A 27,688-nucleotide genomic window follows, 5' to 3' on the forward strand; every position below is an offset into this window, starting at 1 on the left:
AATCTCATCTTGGAAATCCAGACTTGGAATCTAATTTAATTGTTTCAACCTTCAAAAAGTCTGGATCAACATTTCACTATTATCTGCAGGAGTACTGCATAGAAGTTCAGAAATTAAAATTTTTCTAATTGATTCCACTGAACATATTCAAAGAAAATAAAGCCTGACCTTGTCTAGATCATCCACTTGTCTAGTCAGATTACCTTTTCCAAGGGTTGTGTCCAGTCAGGTCATCCAAGGATGGAGGTTCTCCAATGTCCCTGGGTCCTGTTCTAGTATTGGACCACCCTCATTCCAAAAAATGTTTTACTGATATGTAGCAGGAATTTCTCATGTACTCTGTCTTCTCAGATCAAACAGTGGCAGACAGCCAGAGTACCTCCCTTGAATCTTCTCTTCTTCATAGGCTCTTAAAGAAGTACAGTGCACTTGACTCCTACAGAACTGAGCTGCTTCCTAATATCAGGCAGAGTTCCTTGCTGTTGGCAGCCAGACTGTGACATTACTCATTTCTACGCACTTTTCTCCTCTGTTTGTACCAGGTACCCTGTCTCTCTCAAAAATGCCATTTTAAGGGAATCATGGCTTTAAATCTAGTTGCTGGCATACCTCGCTCTACCCACAGGAAAGCATGGCAGCCACTGAGACAGGCATGGAAAAGCTGTGCCTGCCATTCTCACCCTGCATCCACCTGTGAGAAGGTGTTCCACTCCTGTGCACACAGGGTTAATGTCTGCAGAAAGGTCCATCTGAACAGAAGTGGGATTTGAGCCCAGCACTAGGTCCAGATTTAAGAAACCAAAAATCTCTGTATATTGACTACTATACTATGTGAATCCAGACATGTTGAAATCTCAGCACTGATGTTACAATATTATTTGAGGATACCATACAAAATAAAAATGAGAGAAAAATAGGAACCACAACAAAGTGTAGATGAACACTTGCAACTTCATTTTTGGTGTTTCTTTACTAAACAGCAGCTGAAAATATAAGGTTGGATAGCCCAACTATTTCCCCATTTATCTTCAATAGAAATACATTTTTTTACTCACTATTATAGAACCATAGAATCTAAGGTTGGAAAAGACCTGCAAGATCATCAAGTCCATCTAAGGTTGGAAAAGACCTGCAAGATCATCAAGTCCAACCTTTGACCTAAGTTTAATACTTTAAGACTGATTTCAAGGAGATTTGCAAGTGAGTCCAGGCAGAGGTCTTTTTAGGGCCTGTGTAGGCTTGGTTTTCAAAGGCAGTAGAGTAACATAGCAAATAGGATTCATGCAGACTCCCCAGGTGGGGCCTTTGAGCAGCATTGCTGATGCTAGGATGACAGACCATCCAAGCATCTGTTTGATGCTTCAGCTCTGAGCCCACACAGCTGAACAGGATATCTGGTCCATGTGAGTAGGGAAGCCACTGGGAAACCTCCAGGCTTCACTGCATGGGATAATTTTGCCTTAGGATCTTGTTCTCAGTGCAGGTATTGCAGTTGCATGACAACTAGATAAACTTAGTGTAGGAGGCTGGACTAGGAGACCTCCACCCTAAATTTTACTGGGATTCTGTGAAGTGCCAGATTGAATGTTAAGACTTTTCCCATCCTTCTGAGGTTTTCCATAACTTGGTATTGCAAAGGCTGATAATTCAAGGATGTTGAAAGAATGTTTTAGGTCTAACTTTCCCTGAAGTTTTTGAGGCTTTCATATCTGATCCAACATTCAGATTCACATGGCCCTCACGGGGCCTTTAGGAAAGCAGCAATACCATGCTTTTAAGGGCAGCTCTATATAAGAACTCAGGTGGAAGTTGGCACCTACAATATTCTTGGACAACGGGACATTGCAATATCTAATTTTTAGTCATGTCTCTCTCTAGGCCATTAAAGTCCTGATTGAATTCAGTGGGGTGATTGAATATCTAAAGTCTAGTTCAATATAATACAGAAAGGAAGATGTAAAATAACTAGTGAGTGATATTTGCAATTCCTCTCTCCATGCAAAATGGTGCAGTTCAAGCCAGAAGGCTTGAGGAGCTCTCTGGTAAACTGCAGCGTATCTCACAACTGTTATCTGCAACTACATGGAAGATGTGGCTCTAACATGATGTAAACAACAAAGAGAATAATCTTGTTCTTCCTGTCTCAGGTGAGACTTCTAATAAGTGATTAAGGCAAAAAATAGGACAGGATCCCAGCTGTGCAATTGCTCTTGCTCACCAGATGTGACAGAGTGATTATACAAACCCCAGCAGGGGCCACAGCAGGAGCAAGGAGGGAAAGGGGATTTGTGGGGCTTTGATTCCCCAGGCAGGAATCCAAGGAGATTGTTAGAGGGAGTGTCAAAACCCAGGAATGGCTGATGCTTGGAAAGTTGTAGTGATCAAAGTTTTGAAGGTCGTATACATTTCAGCAGGCAGTTAATGCATCCATGAAATCAGTCTCCTTGTTTGGAATTGATCCTGTTTATTATATAAATAAATAGATAAATAAACAGAATATTTTTCTTAAATTATACTACATAGCACACAGGGATTCAGGGGAAAAAAGAATCTACTTAACATTCTTTATATATTGCATAATTTTACTTAAATAATATTTAAAATACATTAATAATTTTACTTCAAGCTTGTCTTTTAAAATTATGGATATTTTCCAAAATGCAGTAGTTTCATAATATTTTTTATACCAAACTCCTCAATCTCAAATACTAAAAGCAGTGATTTTAAAGAGTGAAAGAAAAAGAAACATCATCACTCTCTGATGTTCTACACTGAACAGGAGAATAGTTCATATTGATTAATATTTTTTTCTGAAAATGTTGCAGACTTCTGGTTACCAGGATCCCTGGAAACCCTGTGTGTCTGCACTTTAGTTTAGCAAACAGAAGCCTTGCTGTTCCCTTTGTTTAGAAAGGTTTAGATCAGCACTAGCAAGCTGGTAAAATCCTTTGCTCTAAATTTTTAGCAGGGTCCTCGATAGGTCACATTGGTATGTTGTCATGGTGATGAGAAGTGCAGATGTCAAGTAGAAAGTAGGAAGTGATGGTATTGATGGTTTGATTATTAAAAGACTCGATCAAAGCAGCTTTCAGAGGGCTCAGATGTTCTCTCTTCCAACAGATTACTTAGACTTCAGCAGCTGGAGGCCCAATCCACCACAGAGACTGCCACACCCAGCAACCCTCAGGCTTTTGGTTTCAGTAGACTGTGGATATGGCCATTAGTAAGGTATTGATGTGAAACAAATCCATTAGTTTCCTTTTTGCACAGAGACAAAACTGTCCTACAGACTGTGGTCCTGCAGCTGCTTGAAGTACCTGTACATTTAATAAGGACTATTCTTAGACGGTTGTGTTTGTTATTTGGTAAATGGAGTGTTACTCTTGGTAAAGGTATTTCAGAATTAAATTAGGATTAAAATTATAATTTACTTAACCAAAATGTGGAGGAAAAGTATAAGTTCACATATGAATTGCCAACATATAGCATAAAATAAGGTGAGTAGCAATTTAAAAATCAGGCTTGACCCTACTGAAGGGTTCTCTATTGCTGCAGGGGAGTAGTGGCAGTGATCAGGGTCCTTAACAAGGATGAATACACTGAAGCCATTCTTCTCTTTCTGTTCTGCCTTTGTTCATATGTTTAGTACCTTCTTGATATTGCTCACACCACAGAGAGATGCTCTCTCACATGAGCTTGGCACATGTTCTTGGTTTGGAATAGGAATATATGGTTTTGGTTTGGGTCAGGAAAACATGAACAGGAGACATAGGAGGAGAGGCTGAGAGAGATGGGCTTGTTCAGCCAGGAGAAGAGATGGCTTTGAGGGAGCTGTGCCCTTCAACCAGCCACCTGATGGGCAGTGTTGGGAGCCCCACAGCCATACTCCTCTTAGAGGTGCACACTGGAAAGACAGGAGACAACCAACACAAGCTGCAACAAGAAAAATTATGGTTGAACATAGGAAGAAAGAAGTTTCACAGCAAGTTTGGTCAGTCCCTGGGACAGATGCCAGTGAAGCTGGGCATCCTCAGAGGTACTGAAACTCAAATGGATGCAACACTGAGATATCTACTCTAGCTTTAAAGATAGCCTTTCCCCGAGTGGAAATTAGGAACAAATTACTTCCAAATTAAGTTATTTTATGATTCAGTGTTTTTCTGATTTAAATTAGAGATACAATCAGTCTTGTGATAAGAGAATCTAGGCCTTTTCTATGCAATGCAAATGCCCAACACACATCCTGTTTTGCTTTTCTGCATGGATTTAGTGACATTTTTAAGCCTTTTTATTTTGACTGGCCAATAACTCCAAGACCACACTTCACAGAAATGTCAGTGCATTTAGCTTTAGGTATTTCAGCCTGTTCTCCTCTTTATGTCTGTGAAACAATTGTTGCTCAGCCAGAGACCCCTGAAATCTGCAACACACATTTCTGCTATAGATAAGGCCAGAGACTTCTGTGGGGGACCACTAGCTTAATGATAAATTCATTTGCACAGCTCAAAACCAGCAGTGGGGAAATAGTGAAAAAAACACTCCTCATTCCCATCTCCCTTTCCCTCCTCCTCAGCTGTTGGCTACTTTCTTTTCCCAGTGGGCTCCATCTTGCCAAAAGGCCAAAACCTAGAGGCAGATCCAAGAAGAGCAGCAGATATATCTATCTACGTGGCACACAGCTGTGATGATTCTTCAAGCAAGGGTGCCTGTCTTCCCCACTCTGCAGACAATATTTTCTGCCCAAACAAACCATGTTTTCATCCCTTGGCATCAGCTGAAATATCTCCTGTCCCTCTTTCTGATTGCACCATGCCTTCTCACCATGAGCCTTCTCACATTTTACAAAACCTTTTCTGACTCTTGGATTGTAATTTTCTACATACAAAAAAAATTCCTGGCATCATCTGCTTCAAGTACAGTTAGGATTTGGGGCTACTTTCAGTGTAGCAAGGATGCCACTCACAGGCATCTTGCAGGCAAGGAGAGGGACGGGTGGGTCACATTAGTGTGAGCTGCACTTTTGAGCTCCAGTCTACTGAGGGTTCATTGGGGCATTTTTTGTCCTGCTTAAGAGAAAAGTCCCCATATGTGACACAAGTGAATCTGTGTTGCTGGGTGTGTGAACAACGATTCCATAATCAGATCTTATGTATTGATGGACAACCAAACAAGTGTAGCGACAAGAGAGAGAGGAGTCAAGAACAGAGAGATTTAGCTGAAGTACACATTAATGTCTAAGTGTCTAATTAATTTTATTATCCTACAGTCTTCAAGATTTCCCAGATTTTTCAGGCCCAGTGCTCTTTGGCTGAGAATGTATCAAATTAAATGACAGGTCAAAATTATGTGCTGTGGAGGCAGACATTTCCTTCCCCCAACAACGACACTATTTTATGTGGGCTGCAGCACACAGCATGGAGATCTGAGCTTCTTCCCCAGAGCTGTGTTTCCAAAAATAGTGATGCTCACAGAGAATGGAAGAGAGGAAGCATGCATTTCTCAGCAGAAATCTTGGCAGTGAAGAGTGGGGTCGAAAATCTCTTACACTAGACTGCATGAGCCAAAGGAACATGTTCTGCACTAGTCTGTGCATCTGTGAAAAAAACAAGTAGCCTGACCCTTCCCAGAAGCTCACAGAGACACCTGCAGGGACAGCCCAGATCCAGCCAGGCTGATACTTGGACAAAAACTCAGTGACTGAAAATAATCTGATTGGGCAGGTGCACCAAAAGGAGCTGAAAAGGACTTCAGAGGTCAGAGGCAATAAGTGGAAATTTTATACATTAATTCAAGTATGTTGACCTCTGCCACATTATTTCCAGATAAGTAGAAATCTGACTCATTTCCAAGATGAAAAATTCATTTGATAGAATAGCAAAGGGAGTTTTCAAAAAGCAGCTTGACTCTAAGTGCTCTGAGAACATTATTTAAAATGTAGTTAGCAGACAATCTGAATGAACTCCTCTGTATATGCAATGACATTTTGTTTCATTCAAATGTTACCTTTGATAACCAGGATTTTTGCCTAGCCCTTTCAGATGCCATTTATTCAGAAGCCTGAAATGAAACAATGATCACAGGGATTTCAGTTTAAATCATTTCACTGTGTAGGGAATAGTAGTAAAGCTGTAATTATTCAATGTGTGATGCTCAGCTTCTGAAATGAAGGGAAACCTCCAACTGAGAGTACAGACACTGCAGCAGAATTAGCAATGATGCATTGTGACCTCCATTTTCTGTAACTGTCACAGCTGCTATCACAATTAGGATCATTATTCCATCAGGAGGTAATGCTCCCAATATAGAAGGAGAGGGGAAATGTTTGTTTAATCATTCAGTGATGACTTCTTCAGAGGTCACAAGTTCTGTTGCAGCTTTGATGCTCCTGCTGCTGGGTGAAGATTGCCATTCAAGCACCCCTGTCTGTTAATGGTTTGTATGAAAGAGCTGCTGTTCAAAATCTGTTCTACAATAGATTTTTGGATCCATATTTTAGGATTCAACACCTTAGTTAGAGAGATTGGCAGGAAGGAAAGCGAAGACCTGCTGAGGGCCATACTATGGAAGGTGCAAAAGACTCACTCATGTCAATGGATATTTAAAGGAGCAAATCCTTCAATTTAGTTAATTTAAGACTTTTGTTCTAAAAAAACAGCTTGAGTTTTACACTTGATGGAACACAAGAAGAAGAAATCAGTACTTTAGAGCAAGTATTCTACACTGAATACTTGCTACACTGAATGCCAGCATCCAGCTCACCCATAATGAATTGTTTCATGAACAATAAAAGATAGATCTCAATACTGCACTAGAAACAGATTAATGTCAAGTTCCTGGATAACTGAACTACCAACTTCAGTTGCACACAATCTCATTTTGAAATGCATATTTCTGTATTTTTTTTTAAATTTTAAACTGGCCATGTCACAAGGGGAGGATGCTAAAGCAAAGTATCTGTTGTACCTATCAATTACCACCCTCTTAGGGGTAATGGAGGGTAATAGATGCTCTTAGTATGCCTTTTCTCACCTAGTATACACTTCTGCCCACATGGATTAATTTCTGTCTCTTCCACAGAGATATAATAGTGAAGGCATTCCCTCATTTTCCAGACTTTGGCTCCAAAGGTGTTAATTTTCTTTACTCAGTAACCAATTTATTCGCTTCACTGACTTATTTTTGGCAATCGCCTTTAAGAAGAGTGGCAACATTAGCAGTTAGGTGCCATATGTGTCTGTGTCTGCTTGGTCTTTGGATGCACATTTAATAAAATCTGCACTGGCAGTGCACAGTAAGAAAAACATCTTCCTGTAAGGTTTTTTTTTGCTGTGATGAAGCTTCACTCTGTAACATAGTGAAGAGCAGCACTAACTCCTCAGAAATAGATGACCATTCGCTTTAGCTTCATGATCAATCTTTCAGCGCACCTGCCAGTGGAATGGATGGGAAGTAATCTTGCAGAAGAAATTTCAACAGAGACCTTCTGTGCCTGTAAATAAGGGTACACAGCATAGATATGAGTGAGAAATATTAACATATAAATTTCAGAGCTTCACCATTCTCCTTTGATGTTTTGATGTTGATCTTTTGTCTCCTTGAGACAGTTTGCTACTTGCCTTCTCTGTAGTGTGTGTTGTGAGCAAATTACTGCGTTTTTCTTAGCATGACTTGTGTCAGATCATTTCTGCTTCTTTTACTATCTAGGACAAACAATTTGCATGGCTTTCAACTTTCTTTGTTGCTTGTGCTTTCTAGACTGTTGGTAATTCCTGAATGGTGCTTTTTGGCTGACTTTCTTTCACTGATCAGTTGCTTCCCCTAAGTACCAAAACTGGGATTGGTTCTACAGTCAGGTCTCACCAGTACTGAGGAAAGCAAAGGAATTATGTATTACTATAGGTAACAGATACTCCCTTTTTACATTCTGGGATGAGGTTTCTTTTTTTTCCTCAGGATGATTTTTATTTTTCAACTTGCTCTCACACTGTGATTAAGTGTTTTCTGCAGGGCAGCTGCTAACTATTGTCCCCTACTCTGTACTTGGGCAATTGCTTTCTTGTGTACAATTTTTCACTTATTAAATTGCACTTTGCTCTGTTTTTCTAGAAATTATCTTAAATTTGTTGAGTTCTTTTCTATTCTCCCTTTGTAGACCAGGGTGTTTCAGTTCTCCCTGTGCTGGGATTGCTACCTCTGTCAAACCACAGAGTCAGGATTTCTACTCACCTCAAGTTTCCTGTGAGGATGGAGAGCACGTGAGCACCTTGCAGGTATCTGGAAGATACACATGCAGCTGAGTTTTCTGGGAAGAGGTCTGCTTAGCTTTCCATTAGTGAAGAAAATTGGTGCAGATACCTATCAAGAAAGGTCAGCTTCAACAGGACAAAGTTTATCACCCTCTTTTCCCATCCATGCTGGGGAAACCAAAATACCACAAGCATTTGTCCCTGTCCTCTCAGTGAAACCATCAAGGCCATGGGCCATTACTTTCTCTGAGATGGAACTGAGCTACTTGCCAAGTCCCACATTGTGAGCTGGGCATCATTTCTAGCCACAAATATCACCAGTAACACCAGCAAGAGTTCAGTGTGGTTAAGGAAATGGTTAAATGCAAAGTGACTTGGAGGCATTCTTCTGCTTCCACATGTTATTACTGAAAAACACTGAACTGTCACATTAGATACTTGGAGAACTGCTGGTCTAATGCAGTTCATCAGTTTTACAGAAGGTGTCAGAATAGGTGTCTACATCTGCATCATGGCTTCTGCAGATCATAGTCCATAAGAATCACTCAATTTCCTTTCAAGGAATTCAGAAGCCTGACTTGATACTTCAGACTTTGAAAAATAAAATGGTGTGTGCTAAGCTGGGAGCCAGCTACACCAGATGGCACAAGTGCTCAGAGGCAGCCACAGCTGCAGGCGTTTGCTGTGTCCAGAGATCCTGCAGACAAAGTGCCATGCTGCAGAGATTGTGTCAGTCCAATATAGAGAAAAACGTGACACCAGAGCCATTGGCAGCAGTTTGCAGGTAAGGATTGTGTGTATCACTGCGTTGAGTCCACACAAAGACTGTCCCTAACACTCAGTGCATTGACAGTAGAATTGCTGTGTGTGAGAAACGCATCTTAGCCAGCAGGACATGAGCAAGGAGATCAGAGGCAATAGCAGTCAGATGCCTCTGAAGAAGGTTGCTCCTCTATTAGAAGTCAATCATTTCTTGGAAGAATGTTGCACTGCATTGATTTCAACAGAAAGAACAGAAATGATTCTCCAAATTTTTCCCCCTTTCAAAATGAGGTTTTGGTATAATTTTAAAAATATTGTGTACTTGTTAGACAAATTAAAATTGGAATACTTTGTTGAAAACAAACCATAATCACTGATAACCTTATGGGTTTTTTAATTAATGATTTTTATTATGATTTTTTTAATAATGATTTTTTTTTTGTGTCAGTCTTTTTAAAACTGGAAATTAATTTACAATACATCATTGAACTGCCCAGCTGACCAGGTGTTGTTCCTGACTTGCCTATAAAGCTTAAACTGAGAGCTTCTGTACTTCTTACAAAATTGCATGAATTATATTTCTGAAAGGCAGAACACTGATACAATCCTACTGTTCATTCCTGGTCTGTCTTATATTTGCAAGTCTAACAAAACCATCTCCTTGGCAAGTCTTTAGTGTAGTTTAAAAATTGCTCCCAAGTAAAAGAAGAAAAATTATGTTACCTTGTCATCTATTGATTCCATTTGGATCATGGTGCGAGTGAATCAGATGTCACAATATAATTTTGCTAAAATGTTTAGTGAGGTACCAGAAGCTAAGGAAGCATGCAGGTGGGGCTTTTAATGTGATTATGCTGCCTTTAGCAATGGTTGTGTTGTGGAGATCCTTTCCACTATGCAATTAACACATGCAGGCCAGAATTTTTTAAAATACAATGGCTGCATCTCTGGTTCAAAATTTGTTATTCCTCTTTCCAGAGCTAGTAATGCCATGCTTGTTGAGCTGACGTGAGTTTAGAAGTTAATCTTTAAAAAGGTTATGTCTTTCAAAAATTGAATTAAAATGGTGAGATTATCCTGAATTTCCTTGAAAAAAGACGATTTTTTCAAAAGACATGGTGATGTGAACATGTAGTTTGTGCTGTGTACAGAACAGAACACTCAGAGTGTCTTCCCATTTTTCTGTGTAGCTCTTCTTTTCCTCTTGAATCTATTTTAGGTGCTTCAGTGCACAGTTCCCACCCCGTGACAGCAAAGGAGCCTTTATGTGGTGTAGGCTAGAACAGACTGCAGTGTGGGAGGATGGTGGATTACTGTAGCTTCATATTACAAGCAAATTTAGCAAGTGCTTTAAAAAGCCAAACTATGAAATAACTTAAACTCATGATCAAAAAAAAAGTCTAGAAATATAAATCTGAGGCTTATTTTATTCTAAGAGCATTTTTGAGTGGAGAGCAAAGGACTGATGATAGGTGGAAGAACACACTACTACAATAGTAGGAAAGGTCAACCCAGATGAGTGATTTCTTGGCTGACTCACAATCCATTACATTAATAGTATTATTGATTAATCTTTAACTAAATCCCCTTTTGGCCTTTTCTTATTTTAAAATATTTTAAAAGTTTCATGAGTTAGCTTAGCTAGAGATTAGCCCAGTTGGTTAGAACATGGTGTTAATAACACCAGGTTGGACCCCTGTATGGAGTCCACTTAAGAGTTAGACTTGATAATCCTTCTGGGTCACTTCCAACACAGAATAGTCTGTGATTTTGGTAAAAGACAGCAGAGGGAAGACATTATGGCTACTGAGAGTGTCAGAGTTCTAGGAATGTCTTAAAGATTTGAGAGGGATATAATCCTTTCTTCTCTCTGATATAATACAGCCAATTGTTATTACAGATTAAGTAACTTCCCCATACAGTCTCCAGTGCCTGCTGGTTTGTCTGTGAATGAGCAACCTCTACTGAAAGTGTCCAGTTTTGTGCCCCTCCATACAAGACAGGTGCTGGAGCAAGTCCAAAGAAGGGCAGTGGGGCTGGTAAAAATTCTGGAGGACAAGTCTGATGAGGAGTCACTGAGGGAGCTGGGGTTGTTTAGCTTGGAGAAAAGGAGCCTCAGGGGAGATCCTCTCATTCTCTACAAATGCCTGAAATAAGGATGCAATGTGGTGTGGGTCAATCTCCTCTCCCAGGTGACAAGTGACAGGACAAGAGGAAATGGTGTCAAATTGCACTGGGGGAGGTTTTGATTGGATATAAGGAAAGATGTCTTGAAAATGTTGTCAGGCATTGGGAAACGCTGTCCAGGAAGGTTGAGTCACCATTCCTGGTGGTATTTAAAAGAAGAATGGATGTGGCATTTGGGGACATGGTTTAGTGGTGGGCTTGGCAGTGCTGGGTTAGTGGTGGATCTCAGTGGTCTCAGCAGTCTTTTCCAATGATCCCATGAAGGAGTTGGAAAAGCAATAACTGCCTTTGTCATTCAGCAGATGGTGCTCTTCCCTTCTCCTGGAGTTATGGCTCACGTTGCTGATGAATTAGGTGTCTTACTTCAGAAGTGATTTAGGTCTACAGTTCTTCTATCCTTTATGCCACCACTGCTTGCTGTATGTTTGCCAAGACTGTTAAGCCCTGTGCCTGGGCCAAGTCAGATTTACTCTGCTTACTTAATTTATTTTCTCACCTGACAAGGACAAGTTGACAATATATGAGGCTTGTGTCTACCAACATTTTACTGTCAGTCCCCAGGAAAGAAACAATATGTGCCTGGTGAATGGACTTGGTATCTTTCCAGAAGTGGACCTACTGGCTTTCCTTTTGGATGCAGCATTGTTCTGAAATATCTCTCCCACTCAGGCACCAACACAGACTTTTCTCAGCTCTCTGGCTTTTCAGGACCTACATCTACACTGGTGGACTCCAAAGAGTCCAAAGGGTGAGTGCACATGTACTGAGGCACCCAACCCCATCAACCTTATTCCTTATCTGTGCTGGAGAAAGAACTGGGCATGATCCAGCCTCCACCTGCCATGCTGCACCTTGGTGCATATCAGAAGAAAAAATAACAATAGAATATTCCTGCCATGTCCTTGATTTGGATTTTGTAGAAACGCTGAAGGCATACAGGAGCATGAATCTTCTGCTTAAGCTGGAGATAACCTGAGTGATGAGGTTTAAGAAGCTTGAGAGAAAATGGACATATGCTGGAAACAGCTTTCACCATGAGGATAGTCACGCAGGGGGGCAGGTTTCTCAGAGCATGGGCCAAAGACCTCCTGTGGCCCCTTCCACCCCAATTGTCCTGTGATAGCACAATTCCCTGTTATGTTACAGTTTGCTTTAAAAGCAGAAGCAATCCTGAAAGATTAAAAATTACTGTGGTTATTGTTGACCCAAGGCAGGATTTTATTTCAGTTTGCCTTGAAGAGTCAGGAGGTGCTTAGAGAAATGTGTACATGGTGACGTGTTCATTTGCTCCCCTCTGAAGCAGGAAGAGCTTGGAGACTTGCATTTGGGCTGGGGATGAGCCCTACATGGAGAAGAGTGAACCTGAATTACTTTGCTTGTTTGCAGGTTGGGCCTGGCTTCATTTACTTGGTTGTCCTACTCATAGATATAATGAGATCCACCAGTGAATTTCATAAAGTTGGAACTGTTGTGCATCAGGGAAAAGAGAAAGATCAGTCTGGGCCGATGCCAACTTCAGTAGTAGACCTTGGTTTTTCCTTTGAGGAGACATTGCATAGCATGTAGCTGGAAGAAGATCCTGTCATAGACGTTGAAAATAGCTATAAATATATAAAATGTTAATGAGACACTTCTGCTGTGAGCAAATACTGCTGGGTGTTCATTTAAAAAAAATTAAAATGGCCTCAGCATGTTATAAGGAAGGCATTCCTCATGTTCAAATTACAAGTAAAGTTTGTAAAGTATGAAGAATCAAGTCTGATTTTAAAAACCCCAAATATATTCCCAAATATCTTCCTGTGAGTATAATATAGATTAATATAAACTGTTTTGGCAGAGTAAAGGGTACTGCTCCATGACACACGATGATGTACCACCATAAAGAGAGATGGATGGTTTAATAAGTATTAACTACGTGTTTTAATGGTGTTGCAGGCAAATTAAACTGGTGCTCATACTCATAAAAGTTAAATATACATAAAGTCAACTTTATTTAAAATTACTAAGAAAGAACATATTTTTTTCCTTCCCACTGGATTTCCCATCTTGCTGCTGATTTCTGCCAGAGTTTCTGCTAGCAGCAACTACTCCCAGCTGGACTGGCAGAAATGTTCCTGACACACACCTGTCTCCTGTCACAGTTTCTTTGGGTTTTGCAGAACAACCCAAAGCAGGCCCCTCTAGTCTGCACAGAAGGAAACAAGCCAGAAAATCTACTGCAATAATTTGGGAGTGATTGAAAAAGTAATGATGGGATGAGATATTTGAACTCTTCTGTCTTTGAGGCACTGCACAACACTGCAATAGAGAGAAATAATGCTGAAGGAGGGATGCCTCCATCACTACTGCAGTTGAAGCTGGAACTATCCCATCTCAATCTCTAAAAAGATATTTACACACTTATCACTCCCTGAAGATGACAGACAGTGGCTGTAGCTTTCTTGTAGCGTACCGCGCTCCTAGTGGAAAGGCCGCCATGCAAGAAGAGGTATGGATCTAAGTTTATCTGAGGACTAAACCAGAAGATCCCATGGATGCTGTAGTTCAGACTCTAGGGCTGGATGCAGTCAGGGTTCATCCTCTAAATGAGAAGGGATTCAGAGAGTGCTCGGAGCAGCAAACACATTTTTTACCAAGCTGGTTTGCTCATCCCTATTCAGAGGTAAACATTTAATACAGCTCCTAGTCTAGCAAAAATAGTAAAAGTGTTCATCAAAATCAATATTCATTATGTACTATTTCATACTGAGAACAAAATGCAGACTTGATTTTCAAGTGATTATTTAAAAGAATCAGCTTTTATTTTGATTTTCTCTTCGCCTCCTATTTGACATGTGGTCTACCATTCTTTACTGGATAGATTTAACTGAACAGGATTTTTATAAGCTCTGACTAATCTCTGTATATGGGGAAAAATTCTACTGTGAACAAGGGGAAAGCAGGCAGCACTAATTATCTCTAGCACAGAAGAACTCTATGTCAAAAAAATCTAACCCTTGAAATATATTTTCCTGTCAAAGCCTGGTTTATAATTATGCTCATCAGTCATGTAAATATTCCAAGTATGTGTCATGTAATATGACACATACGAATGTGTTGGTGTCATGTGGATGAAATATACAATCCATTTATTTATTTTTTTTTTAATTAAGAGCCTTTTGAGAAGTGTATGTATGTTGTTCCCTCTCCTGCCAAGCCAGCAGGTGGGGGAGGGCTCCCTGTGCACTGCAGGGTTCTGGTCCTTCTAGCAGGAAAACTCAAGCAACCAATAATTTTCTTTATCCTGAGCTTAACGCTCAGCAAGGCCTTGTGTCATCTGTGTTATCAAAAAGCCTTGACATTGAAATGTTTTGCCTTGTTTTTCTTCCCTTCCCTTGTCTTTTCATGTAAATGTTCAAAAATCAGACACCATAAACCGTCTCAGAAAACCGGTCATTTGAAACAACAATGTGTATGTTCTGCCAGCTGGGTGGCCCCTCAGGCAGAGCCTTTGCTGAGGGCTGCAGGACCACCTACATGGTCCCTGAAGGTCATTCACCCACAGGTGTCTGGCTTCCATCTCCTCTTTCCCTCCCTGCCCAAGACAGGGAGGGTTGATGTAGCTGAGGGATGTGAGGGTGGCTAGCAAGCTGTCCCATCACCAGGGTGACAGGTGTGCATGTGTCCTGTGCACACTGAAGGGATTGATGACCTCAAGGCCTTGGCAACAGGAAGGTTCTGGGACATCTGAGAGTGCTCCCCTTTAGTTCTGATCTGCTACCAGTGCCTCCACAGACCCACCCTGGGCAGCACATACATAGGAATATTCCTCTCTCCGTGTAGAGAAAATCAACCAGCCAAGCTCCCACCACCACCAGAAAATGTTTGGGCAGGTGAACGGCACTGGTTCCTCTTTGAGAGATGAAGGAAAAGAGCAGGTCTGTTTGGTGGCTTTTTAAAGGACTCTTTATTTCATGTTCCCTCTTTGCCAGCCCCCATACACAGTGGCTATCTAAATGCTCTGTGTTATGGCATCTGGTCAGTTTGAATAGAAAGCAGGGAGGGGTGATGTCACCATTTCCGTCATGCCATCCAGGTAGTCTTGCAGCAGTAGGTTGTAGGGGATAGAACATAAGTAAATAAAGGTAGTATAGAATGTAACCTTAACCCCTAGAGTTGCAACTGAGCCAATTGGGAGCAGGCCTGATTTTAACAGGTCACGCCTGTAGCCAATCAGAAGAGTGTTATAAAAGAGTGGATTGGTGGGAACTGGAGTCACTTGGCTATGGCAAGGACAAAGAAGAGTCAGTGCCTAGAGGAGCTGCCTACAAGAAACATCAAGGAGGTACAAAACTCTGGCAATATGGAACCCTTGCGATGTAATGACAATAGAACTCTTGCACTATTACGACAACAGTAGGTCAGCAAGTGTATTTGGCAAAGGTGCCAAACAGGGAGTACAGGTGCATGTAGCCCAACTCATGTCTGTGCCAGAGGAGAGAGGGCAGAAGTAGCAGCATATTTTTCCCCTGAAACCTCTTGCTCTTGCGAGTGAATGTATTTTGCAGAAGAATAAAAACGGGCAAATGTGTTTTCCCATACATGCTTTCATGACATCATTGAAAGCTGTCTGACAAACAGGACAAGATTGCTTGAAATTATATGAGCTTCTGCAGATACTTCAGATTTTGCATAGATCTAGGAATAAGGTGATTAAAGTCATGCTCATATAAGCAGACGTAGTTTAGTCCCTTCTTTTCCGGTTTCTTACAACGAAGGAGTAGTCAATATGGAAAACGCTGTGGGGTTTCCTTTTTAACAAATATGCATCAAACTAGACTACCCTATTTCAATATCGCTTGCTCTGTCAAGATTTGTAAAATTTTATCTCTAGGGAGGAATTTATGATGAAAGAAGAAGGCTTGGTAGTTAAAGCCTACATTTTTGTTAATCTATGATTTGTATCTTCTAGCTTGCAGCTCCTTGGTTTTAGACTCCATACTCCAGCTAAAGTGGTCCTGGTAAAAAAAAAACTGGGGATGTCCATCTGCATTGCTCTGTGTTCAAGCCTCAAACCCAAAGCAGACTAATTTGTTGCCCTGACAATTTATTTCTGGCTTAAGGCTTTTTTTGTCCTACTTGCTGTTATAGTTACTCACCAGAATATATATGTGCTTCTTGCACAGCAGACCTGCTGTCTGAAAAGGTATAATTTCCTGTCAAGGGCAGTGTCTATACTGAGAGTAGAAGGGCTTCATGTTTTTAATAAAACACTATTTAGAAATATGTTTTCAGCCACCAAAGACAGCCATTAGAATACCAATAGACATTTGTTGATTATGGTCACCCCCATGGACCACGCAACTGATGTCCTTTCTAATGTTTTAGGTGGCTAACGTCAAAAGCTAAGACAACTTACTTAAAATGTGTAAAATTTCATTTCTCTGATTTAAACAAAGTCTAATCCAGTAATACATAAGGCTTCATGTGTAGAACTCTTCTTCCATCACTCCTGGTTCTGAATATACTATTTCTGGATTACTTGAAGTTGAAATCTCCTGATAGTCAGGCTTTCAAGACAAAACAACATCATCATTAATGTTATTTTTAGCTGGATAAATTATTTACAAGGGACATACTCATAGATGCACTTCCTCTTCCCACCTAAATTCCTGACTTGTCAGTATTACATGAATCTGGCTGAACATTTTGTTTGAATTAAGAGATTGACATACCCATGCTGTGTATTTTTCACACTTGTCTTTCACATAGTCTTTATTGGGGCCTTCAATAATCCAGCCCTACTTTCTCTGAATTCTCTGGATATGTTCAGAAGAACAACCATTCTCTCACACTTAGACTAAACACTGTCAGTGTGGGTCAGGGTCCTGGATTGCTTCTTTTATTTATGTCAAACTTTCACTGAACTGAGACCAGTAGCTTGGCTGGGAGGCAAAAGTGGAGAATGTTCTGCCAGCACCACTCAAATGTCAGCCAATGACAAATCTGAGCCCTGGAGTGAGCTGCCCAAAACATCCCAGTGCCCCAGAGAGGACACAGATGTGACCCTGCTGCTCCCTCAGCCAGCCTGTGTGCAGGGACCAGGAGGGGATCCCAGTCCTCACTGGGAAAAGTCCTCTCTGCACCACAGTGAGTCAGGAGATGCTGTCAGGTGCTGCTTTGCTGTCCTTGCTACACATGGCACACTGATTTTACCATCACTTGGGCTACTCCAACCTTTGATTACTCCCAGTAATAGGAAGTGGAGGATATTTAGCATTTTGGAATAGAGTTCTCTGACTCTGGAGCATGGAACAGCTATAAAGAGCAGCAGCCCTTAGGAGCAATGAAGTGCCTTAGGTCTCCAGAAATGAAAGGAATTTATGTCTTTATTGATTATTATCTTAAATTTTGTAATCAATAAACTGAGCAGAGCGGGTTTGATCTTCCAGCCTTTTATTTCTAATTAGAACTAATGAATAGTCAAGGGAACAAGACAGAGGAGTTATTGACTGAGTCATATAACAGATCTCTAAATAAATAGGCTATTTGCTTCCCACTGGGAAAGAAGTCAGCTGCATGTCACTCATGGATGGTGTTAGACTGACAGGTACAGGGATTGTTTTCTTATGTAATATTTAATCCTAAAAATGTTTCTTAAGGCACTGTCAGAACAGAAGCTGAAATCTGTGTAATGTTATATTCCCTTTGAATTCAGAGTAAGAAAACTTTTCAGCTCTCTGAGTTTATAATTTGAAGCCTAGGAATGATAGGCTTTGGTCAAGAAGGATATAAAATTTTTCCACAGAAAGGTACATTGTTTCAGAATATCCCAGAGAAGCTTTGGACTTGTGACTGGTTTGGATGATATGGAGACTGCTTTTGAATCCAGGTTCTTTCATTTGTGGTTTGGGTTGGTTTCTTTTTGATATCCTTTGAGTTATGCTCATCTTGCAGTATCCAGTCCCATACCCCACTAAATAAAACCACTGATCCTTCAGAAAGAGAAAATGGTATAAATAGCTGTCAAGAAGGCAGGATACATAAGTGTGCTATCTGGAATCCCACAGATCCAGATGTCAGGCCAATCCTGTGGCACTGATTCAAGGGGAAAAAAATTCCCATTTATGTCAAAATTATTTTTTACTCAGTCAGCTTCAGTCTGACTGTATTTTCAAATCTATGACACACGCATAATTGTCATAAAGGGACAAAAAAAGCAAAACAATAGAGCCCACCCATCTTCAAAGACTGTGAAGTGATAATCAGTTTTACACTTCTCACTCAGATGAAGTCCATGCAGATTTTCATGCAAAGATGTCTTTAACTCTGATCTCTCATGACAAATTACTAAACCAGAAGGATTGGAGCAGGAGTAAAGGTGTGACACCACTGACAGACTTCAAAGCCAAAGGAGTCCCCTGCTCATCATTTGTGCTAGATTGCAGCACCCCTGTCACCCCCCCAGATGATGCAACATATGTCATAGTACAATTTTAAATTTCTGCCTCGTTGTAGCAAAGATGATGGGTTGCGAGGCAAGAGAGCCTCTTTAGTACATGTTGGAGCTACTTAAGTTTCACATTCTCAACCAGTGTTTGATTTGATCTTCAGTGCACAATTCCGCATCAGAAAATAGGGGAGTTCACTACGAATTGTTGATGATTAGCAGCATGGGGGTTTAGGCACAAGTTCTACTTGCATTTTCTAATGAGTACAACTGCTAATTAATTCCATATCTTAAGTGAAATACTGGAAACCTGAATGGACCACACAGCTTTTGCATAGCTAACCCAGAGTCCTTATTTCCTTGGCACAGACATTTTATTAATGGGCTTTTTGTTTTATTTTGGGGTTTTTTTGATGTTATGTGTTCTTTTGTTGTTGTTGGTTTTTTTTTAATGTGCATTTGGGTTTTTTGGTTGTTTTTTTTTTTTTTTTGTTTTGTTGCTGTTATTTCTTTTTGGGGTTTTCCATGAAAGTTTAATAGGTTTCTGTATGTTAACAATCTCTGAAGAGATCTTTTGGATTTGCTTTCTGCTACATTCATTCTCCATCTGCCTTCTTCTCTGCATCTGCTGCTTGTTAATCTTTAGCTTTGCTGTTGCTCTTGGTTCTGGTAAGGAGATTTTGGAAGGGCACCTCCTCATTGTCTTTTACCACAGGTACACAAGGATAGAGGAAATACAAAGAGGAAAAAAGAAAGGGAAATGGTGAAATCATCAGATTGGAAAAGGAAATGCAAATAAAGAAAAGAAAAATGCTCATTCTCAGGTGAAGGAATCTTAATACAGTAGAGCATAACACTGTAAGATACCATATGGTATTTTAAGATACTTGTGTCTATTTTAAGATATCTCACCCCCAAAGCACTGACAGAACAGTCATTCCTCAGTACCTAAATGTCCCTCCTAGTATACAGCTATGGACATTTAAAGCTGACAATACATTTTCACTGCATGTTACATTAACCAAGACCTTGGTGCACTCGCTGCTCGTGGCCATGAGATACCAACATGATACAGCCATGAAAGGGGTTATTAAAGCTGGAGGATGGTGCTGTATCAAGAATATACAGGTAGGAATCAGCCATTTATAATCATTACCTTGAATCTAGGTCAAAGCATCTAAGCATCCAAGCTGAGAAGTGCTGCTCTGAATTCCAGCACAGTAGAGAGGGATAAAACTCAAATTGCTGTTGAGATGGCACTTGAATACTTTGAGGTGGGCACTGCACAGTAGCAGCAGGACCTACACCCCAAGGCTCAGGAAGATCCTTATGTAATTATGCACCTTGGAGAAGGGCAAGAGTACACCAGGGTTGAGGCAAGTTAGAAAATGGACACCAAATAGAGAGGTGAAGAACAGACTTAATGGGCTGTATCTCAGTGCAATTGCTTTTTGGGGTTTCAGTCTAAAAGATTTGACTTTTGATATTTTTATGTTTCAGTCTCAAAATGTTACAAAGGAACTTTGGGATCAGTTATCTTTTTCTATCTCCCCCCAGTAAATCGAAAGAAAGAAGGAGAGAAAGAAGGAGAGAAAGAAAGAACCCACCCTGAGTTTACATGGCTGAAGCCATTCTTCTCCTCCAAGAAGGAAAGTATTTTTCTCTTGCAAACACCTGCTAAAAATTATCTGTGAAGAATGGTCACAGAAGTGTCTTCAGGACTAATCTCCCCCAACTTTGTCTGTAAATGTAGTCCCTCAGTTTTGAAGCCTGTTGTCCACCTCTGAAGGAGTGCAGAGCAACTGGAAGCAGTGGTGACAATGGCAGTGTCAGTCAACTTCCCAGACATCACCTGTAATTCCTTAAACAAAAATTTTGCTATGAGGAAGTCAATGCAGTTTCCTCCTATCCCACTTCGTTAAAACCCCAGGACTTGCCCTTGCAGGGCAGCAGTAGGTGACATTTATGGATGCAGTGGTGCAGCAGGTACGGATGCCTGGCACAGGGAGTGCCCGGGAAGCGCGGCTGGACGCGGCATTCACCCACACGGCTGCGCCGAGCTCGCTCTGTCCTTTCTTTCCTGGCTGGCAGGGAGCCATGCCCTACCACAAAGCCTCCATTGTTGAAACATAAACAACAAAACATGCATGCATTTAGCCTGATCAGTGCTGGAACAAATCGCTCGTACTTATCAGATTGCAAGGTCCTTTCTGGGAACAGAAATTTGGAGTTTGCAGAAAGCTGAAGAAAAACCCCTCAAAGTAAAAGCAAGTCAGGCAACCCAAAATACAGTGGGATATGTCCACCTCTGAGTCATGGTGTTTCATCAGTTGCTCATTTGTGTAACTAAGTATTACAGAGCTATTGCGAGACACATCCAGAGATACAGACTGGAGGAAAGCAACTTTCTTATCATTAAATATTTACCTGAGATACTAATCTTTACTGCCTAAAATGATATTTCTCTCTGTTAGAAAAGCAGATGTGAACTAAAAAATTGATACAAGACTAGTCCAGTGTCCTCTATTGCACCTCATACCCCTGAGAAATTGCCAAAGGACTATTTGTGGGTAGTTACTCCCCAGGAAGTTTCTTTCTCTCACAGCATTTCAGCGTGTGTTATCAACACATCATAATGTTGATGACACATACTTCAAAATGCATGCCAAACACATGTCAAACTGTGACAGAGATAGAAATCAAATACATGTAATCTGTGTAAATGGTTGTCCCTTATTTAAATCGCCTGATAGGGAATGACCAACACTTGTGTTAGTCCTGAACCCAACCAGGCTTGAAACAAAGCACTTAAGAAAAGGATCACCTGATGCAATTGCTGAGATCTGTGGTTCAGTGACCTTGCCTTCAGTCTTGTATTATTTCCAAGTCTCTTCAAACAGCCTTTTGATTGTTACTAACCATCTTCTGCATCTCTAAATAAGCTATTATAAGTTATTTCCCCCTAAGTTTTAATAACACTGAGTTTAGTGCCAAAGGGCCCTCGCAAGGAGAGTTCAGTCAAATATGTTCCTTGTTGAGCTTCAGAAATAATCTGTTTATACCCAGACCTTGTCCAAATAACATTTTGTTCTTCTGGGTGTATAGCTTATTTTGTGTAACAAGTTCCCTAAAGTAAGTGGAGTCAAGGTTTCACAGCCTTCCTCCACCTTTATGTTTAAGCGTCCTTAGGGCTTGTCTCCTCAGGGCTTCCTCCCTTCCTTCCTTCCTTCCTTCCTTCCTTCCTTCCTCCCTCCAGAAATGGCATTTTCTGAGTAATTCACCCTACCCTAACATTGGCTTTTCTCTTTTCAGGTACACCAAAAGATCCTAAATGCCTGACTGATTTAGCTGGGAGTGAGAGGACATTTACTCTTCCTATTTCACCCTAGCTAACACTCATATTTCTTAATAAAAACAGGTCACTGCATTAGGAGTGCATATTTTGGCATTATTTGCAGTGTTCAGAAAATAATCTTGTTTTTGCTCTCCATGTGACAGAAGAAAGAAGTAAAATAAACTACCGGTTATTGTCTGTTCTTTATTCTATTTCTTATTAGTAGTTTTCTTTTTTAAAATTTTTTCAGTGTAATTCACAGCTTCCTTTCAGCATAGGAAAAATGCTGTGTTTAGATATGTAGGGCATAATCACAGTTTCCAGTGAAATGTGCATGAAGAGTGTGATTTCTAATGATGGGTTTAGCTCCCAGAGGCAGCAACTCCTCTGGCCGTTGTGTCTGAAAGATACCTTACCTTTTTTGCCATCCTGGAAAAAAGAAGTTCTTCCCTTTCCCACTATGCTAACTGGTTCCATTCTTTTAGCTCCACAAATACAGCTAAGGGAAGTATTTAAACCTGACAGAAACTGTTTTGTTTGGTGATCTTCTCATTCCCAGCAGCTGGACAACTGCAAAATGAGATTTGTGGGCAGATAGCCATCCTGTCTAGCACAGTCTGAAAGTTTTACTATTGATTTTTTTAGGATTCTGTAAAATTAGTGTCTTGGTCAGATAGCATGAGGTACAGCACTAAAAGCTGCTTTGTACCTATTTGCAGCTATGTCTAAAATTACCAAAAAAAGTACAGATCTGATCAAATGCATTTCCACTATTCCCTTCTTTCTGCTCTTTTTTTTTCCTTAAGGCTCTTCTGTGGGTCATGCAGGTGAAGCAGCATCAGTGAGTCAATAGAGTTTTTTATCATTTTGTGGAACATACAAAATAAATGCCATTTTGTGTCTGCAGCTTAATTCTTAGTTATTTTCCTCTAACTTGTGAAAGATACATGCTTATCAATCCTTTATAATAAAAAGGTGTAACTGGATAAAATAGGTGTTCCTGTCTGAGCCTTTGCTTTCCTAACTGCAAGAGCAAGGCCAGGGCTGGAGGAAACATTTAAGGAGGACTCACAGCCCATGCAGGCCACTTGTTTGATGACAGAGCCCCATGCAGTACTTGAGCTCCTCTTCTCCTTTTACCAGGACATGTACATGCCTGGAATGTAAGAGAAATAGGAAAAAGCATATCACAACAGTCCACAGGCTCCATATTGCAACAGATTCCAGCATACTGCAGCCTTTGCCAGAATCCCACTTTCCAGAAAAAAAGGAGAATGGAATTGAGATGGGAAGTCAGCCAGGGAAGTCAGGATGCTAGGAAGCTGCTAAAGAGCTGTGCCTTGGGTAGCTCCTCATTTCTCCATGTCCTTTCCATGGTCCCTTGACTGCATCCACGTGGGAGATGAAGGCTGTGGGACCCAGTCTGCAAACATTAACATGAGATATCTGGGATATTTATCAATAAAAACGTTAGGGGTGAACTGTGGAATGATAACCAGTGGGACTCGTTTCATTCAATGTCTAAAATCTGGGAAGGAAACAGAAATGTTTGAGCAGTTTGATGGGAGAGCCTGGAATGAAAGCAAGAGTTGCCATAGTCAGAACTGATGAGAGAAATGTGGCCCTAGTAGCACTGTCTTCCTTTGAGAATTAGGAAAATTAGGAAGGAAAAGATGGCAAATTAAAAGGACAGAGTAAGCATGGTAAAGAAAGGAAGAAAAAATCATGAAAGAATCAATCATAGTAGAATTATTGAGAAAAACACTGAAAAACTTGGACACAGTCTATAGAAGATCTACAGAGCAATGATAGAGGGTCAAAAATAGGCTATGTGTGCTGGTCAAGACAACATCAAGCCTGGTAATTTTGTCAACAGTGAAGATTCCCAGCTCCAGAAAAAATTATATGTTCAGCTTTTGTTAACTGATACCTGTTTATGTGTATTAAGGTCTCCTTTGACAAAAGCAGTTATTTCATTATCTGTGAGCCAGCTGAGGTTAATGGTCCCTTTACAGCTGGAGGTAGGGGAGAAAGTGCTGGAAGAAACAAAGGACACAGGAGGGCAGTGTCCAAGCTGAGACATGGGTTAAAGTGCAGGTATTGGATGAAAGGAGATTCAGCAGCTCTCATATTTTAGACCCTTTTCCCATTTTTCCTGTGCTTTTGTGCTCATTGTGCCACTATTGCCCATGGCAATGTGGGTGTCTAGGGTGAGGAGTGTGTCTGGCTTCTTCAGCTGCAGTGACAAATTCTGCTGCCTACTAACCTGATTCATGCTTGAACCAGTAACCCAGAGCTGGGAGGCTGCCTAGCTCATTAAAAATTCCCCGAGCGAGTTTTCTGACCCAGTTCCAAAACAACAGAGAAAGCTTTTAAAGTTGGTTTTTGGAATTCATGTCATAAAAGATTCAGGCAACATATGGATTATTTATTCGCGTAGGGGATTTTAAATTGCTGCTTTATTTAGGAAAAAAATGCATCTGATTTTCAGCCCTGTCTTTGTTGTACAACTATTCAGGCAGCTACTAAAGGAGCAGGTAGAAAGAGAAAGGAAGAAACTGGGACAAGGTCTTAGGCATGACTACAAGGACCCAACAAATCCAGTTCTACTGCCAAATCGTTTTAATGAAAGAGCTGAGTTTACTTTCTACATGCCTGTGAAGGGCTAAAGGGCACATTTGTTATCTCAGCTACTTTATTTGATTCTTTCTATATAAAGGACCAACCCCATTCTCCATTTATTTTGGATTCATCAGAAAAAATAATCACACCCCTATCTGTTTGTATAGCATGCCCTTCATTTCAGCGCCAGAGCCACAGGAGATGTTGGCAGGGACAGGTCCACTGAAGACACACACACCAGCTTCAGCTCTACTCCACACTCTGTTAATGAAAATAAATACAGGCTCACAGCTTCACCAAAACTGTTGTGCTTGGCTTCAGGCTCTAGCTAGGAATCCCCTCCCTTCTGCAATTGTGCTGTATGTCAAATCCCTTTTGAGGAAACCAAAGGTAAAAATAGAAGAGCAATGTTGTTGTTTTTGCAGACGAATCTCAGGCAGGCAACAGCCTCTCTCCATGACCTTCAGGTAGAGAAAATTTGTTTTTTCAGGAAATCTAAGCAGAACTTGAACTCTTCAGTAGAGTTAAGGTCTTGTTTCTAGAACCAGAGTAAGAAATGGAAGGACAACAAGCTGTAGTTTCTACCCCTTCCAGCACTGGCTAATGAGGAACTAAAGTGGGACAAAAAGGAACAAAGTGTAGAGATACACTCAGGACTTTTACACCCCCACAAAAATGTTGGCAGCACAGAGAGCAGGAGCTCAGGGAAGGAGCAGTGATGAGCATGATGGAAGGAATTTGGGTCCTGCACAGGCACCCCAAAAGTGATGCTGCCAGTGTGGGGCCCCCAGTCACTCTTTATGCAGCATCACAGCCCCCCTGCATATTCTTCTCCTGCTCTCCTGATATCAGGCCTGAGGTTCTCTCCATTCCTTTCCCTCTGGATAAATCTTGTTTGACCTTGGAGATCAAAATGTTTGGTTTCTAAAGTTTCCAGCCCAGGAAAAGCAAAGGACCTGTGCAGTGGACCAAACACAGCAGCTTCCCAGATGAGGTGTGTCCACAGCCAGATGTCTCCACATACCAGTCCTGCCAAAGTCACATTACATCTTAGATAAACATGTGTTGTTGCACTTGTGGAAAAAAATCCCAGGTAATCAGCTATATTTTATATATATATTGGCTAGATCTTTTATTTATTGGCTATGTCTTGCAAATCTTCCTTGGACAGACAAACAAAAGAGTCCATCAATTTTAAGTTCAATAGCCTGAAATGAATCCAGCTAAAATACTTTATAACTGATCCAAGACTCAACTAATACATTTTTTTCAAAGTAGTATATTTAATGCCAAACAAAGTGCAATTATGAAAAAGTAGCTTGTTATCTGTTGATAATACTGCAAGATTGATTGCAAAATCCAACTGAGGTTGTTGTAACAGACTCTGCAGGGTGTATGATGTGCCACAGCATGGCATTTTGATTAAAAAGCAGAGTGGATTAAAAATTTGCTGGGAGGTCTCAAAATGTAATGGGGACTTTTGTTTTCATGGTTACATTTCTAGTGTTTCCCACAGAGATAATTTTTTAACATTATGCCATTTAAAACTCTTCAGTAACAACCTGGAGAAATGCAGTCATCTGTAAATATTAAAATAAATAAAAGGTGCACTAATCAGTCATGAAGAAAACAGATCTCTGATACAGAGCAATATAAACCTGTCAGTAAATAAGATACAAGTATACAGTACATATTTGAGTGTGGCCTATAAGGGAAGTATGTCTCTACAAAGACTGCAAGCTGAGCTCTGGAGAGGGCTGTCGTGGAGGCTGGAGGTCCTGGCACATCACTGCTCAGCATGAGCTTCAGGATGATGATGGCAAAGCCACTTGCTGTCATCTTTCCTACATCCTGATTATAGCAGTACAACGCAGAAGGAACAGAGAGGTTTGTGTCATACTCACAGGAAGGCTGCTGCTGAAATTTTTGTCTCATCTGATGCCTACAAATTCAAGGAAGACGTTGATGAAAATGGAGAAGATTCAGGAAGGGACCACAGAAATTACTGAGGGACTGAAAAACACGTCTCTCAACAAAGAAAACAAGGGATTGAACTATTTATTTTACTCAGATGTATGTTGGCCAGGGAGCTGTTTGTTTTTTAAATGTGGGGAAGAGAGATATGATGAGCTGGCCAAATATAGGGTATTTTTCACATGCTTTCCTAGGGATAGCAAAGTCTATGCATTTTTCAGTTCCATTCAGGCATATTTAAAATTTCTTTAGCATGTTTGTCCAGTTACAAGCAGCGTTACTGGGGTGAGGCAGTGGGAAAGTAGAAATCTCATAGATATGACAAATCCGTAAGTGTCCTGACACCCAGCAATGGGGCAGAGCACTGTGCTGAGTCGTGTCCTTACTCAGAGGAGGGCAGCTGTGATTGTGTGTCATGGTGTCTGGCACGGGCACCAGCTGGTCAGTGCTCTCACACACACAAACACACTGATCTATTTGGCAGTTTGTGATGCATTTGGCTCATAATACATTTTTCTAAAAGCCTGAGTGTAGCAAAGACTGAATCAGAGCACTCCTGTGGTCTGTCTATTATGGAAGATCAAAGTAGATATCTGTGGTAGCCTTTCTGGCCTCACTGTCTCTGAATCCCTGACCATTTGACTCACAAAAAACTTAGACAGTGCCAGCACTAGAGAGTAGGTGATACGAGGGAAAGAGCAAAGTGTTGAGAATCCAGGATGTAAAGGAGGTTTGAGCCAGGCACGAAACACTTGTGCTGCAGCACTGTCAGCCAAATCTGCAAGCAAATGTGATTCTCAGCCCCCAGGCAGTGAGCCCAGGTGAACAGGTGCTTCAGTGACACCAGTCTTTGAGCTGCCCCATTTAGCACTAAGGTGTAACTACAGGACCTGCAGACACACCTTTCAGTGTCAAAGGGGCATGTCCTACCAGAGGTTTATACTGAAAGCAAGCTATTCTCCCTAGTGCACTTCATTTATCCTGAATATTTCTCCTGGAAAGCAGTCTGCAGAGGAGGAAGGAAGCACCCTGGGTGCTGGGGCTGTGGGGTGAGCTGGTGAGGAGCTGGTCCTCTGGGTGCTCCACAGCCAGACTGCTTCAAGAGAGGCAAAGAGACTCCTTCAGTTTGCACAG

Source organism: Ammospiza nelsoni, chromosome 3 (genome assembly GCF_027579445.1).
Source record: "Ammospiza nelsoni isolate bAmmNel1 chromosome 3, bAmmNel1.pri, whole genome shotgun sequence".
Taxonomy (NCBI): domain Eukaryota; kingdom Metazoa; phylum Chordata; class Aves; order Passeriformes; family Passerellidae; genus Ammospiza; species Ammospiza nelsoni.